This window comes from Sphaeroforma arctica (assembly GCF_001186125.1).
Source record: "Sphaeroforma arctica JP610 unplaced genomic scaffold supercont1.1198, whole genome shotgun sequence".
Classification (NCBI taxonomy): domain Eukaryota; class Ichthyosporea; order Ichthyophonida; genus Sphaeroforma; species Sphaeroforma arctica.
In genome coordinates, this window is record NW_014039360.1 from 17,379 (window position 1) to 19,881 (window position 2,503).

Genomic DNA, 2,503 nt, shown 5'->3' on the forward strand with positions numbered 1-2,503 from the left:
CCAACGAGCTATGGATGAGTACGAGCGTTTTTATCTGGATCGCAACACCTAAATAATATTGTCATTAGATTGCTACTAGACTAATATATACATAGACAATTACGATCCAGCCATATACACATCATTGCGAATCATGTGCAATTGTATAGTCTTCGACAACAGACTTGGTAGAGATTTGACGCAATTTAAAATGACTGGTTGTGGGACTATCGTATCGATATGCTGACTACCCCCTTCGCAATATGGTCTCACCGATCTATCCTAATACTAACGCGATACTCTCCAAGCCTTGCCGACAATTTATACATCCTACAGCCACCCGAAGCGGGTTTTCGCAGTTCATATTCACATAGGCACAGTAGCTATGTTCTTACATAATTGCCAACGAGCCACATGCGGTGGGATGCAAAGAGGTATATAAAATTCAAATTCCGTCTGATCAGTAGATACATGCAAAGTTAGACACGCTCTTAAATAAAATGTCTGTGTGAGTGAGTTCGTCCAGCAGATATACGGCTGTACACATTCTGTAAATTTTGATACAGGTGATCACAGACGTGTACATCGACCTAAAATGCTACCAATACCCACGTGACAGCCGCCTGCCATCCCAGAACACAGTGTACTTGTACAAACTCTGTTCAAGAGTACCCAACCGTGTATAGTTTGAGATGAGCACTGTTCCTTCTGGGGAATGCACAGCCCAGCTCTGCAACGTACAGCGCGCCTTAGTGCAGCTACTTCACGATTTATGTGCCTCCCAACATATATCTGAACGACCATGATATCGATCGTACCCATATAATCGGATACCTTTGTATTTCTTGTGGGCGCATTCGGCCCGTCTGCCGGTATCAGGGCCGGTGGGAGTGACAGGAATCCTGATGAGAAAAAAATTGGATGATTAACCAGGTGAGATCCCTGATATCGGTGTATTTCACTAACCGGAAACATACTACCATTCGTTCAACACGAATTTTACCGCGAAAGTTTTTCTATGTGCGGATGAAAACATGGTATCACAGATTTCCCAGGGTCCAGTATGAGCTTGTTTGAATGCATATTGTACGGTTTGCACCTACATAAAAGTATACTCAAAAGTTGCCCGGCCCTATTCGATACTGCACAATGGACAGATAACACATTTAGTTTATGTACTTGAGTATCTAAGTGCGCATTCGAACTGGACTGCGACAGCTGTATACAAACTTCTCGGATTTTCTTGCCTTTTCTGCTCAGAAGTACAAATACATTGAAATTCACACTTTACACGCTCAGTGCACAACCACACCAGCCTTGATTGACGATCGTTTCCATGTGCATATAAAGCGATACGGATCGATCAGATTGTGAATGGACATTTTTAACAAGTGTGATACGTGTGCGCATTTGTAATGAATCAGCTGTCACCTACACGTGAATATACACACGTATCTATGCATATGTGTATGAGTATATACATTAGCATATTCCCATCGTCACGGATACATACATACATAGAATATGCGCACATATAAATCATATCATCGTAATAACACACACATAAATGAACAAGTACAACCTTTACATGCATCAAAGAGATTGCTATCACATGGGATCTAGAACACTCACAGTGTCACATAGCTATCTGTTGGGGTAGAATAAAGCACTCATACCATGATTGATGTCCAGCATTTCGTCTATAAGGCCCTCGTACGTTAACTGTGTGCACAGTGGCGTGATCTGTAGTATCAACATATTAGTTCGTGTCAAGCGATACATATTTGTTAGTGTTTCCTGGTGCACGTTAATATTCGACTGTTTTGCAAAATGCATCGAAAAAAGAACAAAATAAAAACTCCACTTATCAGTGGGTATATATATATTAGGAATTCAGGGCTATAACTTATTTTAGGATTCTAGGGTCATGTAAATATATTTAGTGGTCGAGTTCTATATTCCCTGGGGTATATGTGGATTGCATATTCCATAAATATGTCCATGTGATTAACATTCGGGTCGTCAATGTGAGGTTCTGATGAACACTGCCACTCAACTCATCACAGACGCAGACGATCGCTAATGGCTTGCGGAACAGTATAAATCAATCCATACTCAATTGGTCGTGTGGGTGCAGTACGAATTAAATTGCTTCTTTTGCAGCTACGCGCAGTACATTCCCTCGTTCTGGGGAGGAGCGGGAGCATCACAGTATGAACCAACCTAGGTGTCTTACCATATCCACTCTGCGATCTAACAGGACGACGCTGTCGATCTCTTTGTCTAGCTCGTCGTCTTGTACATCTATCCACAAGGAACGTATTTTTGCAATTAAAACGTTAGAAATAGAATGGCGTTGGGTATAGGAGTGACAGAGTGATCACTGAACACGGCAATACTTTGATCACGCATCAGAAAAAACTACCTGTGGAATGGACCTTAAACTAGAACGATACTTTCATACATACTTCATATTACACCTAACAATAGTTTACAATGAGGGCGCACTCAGACAACACATAAC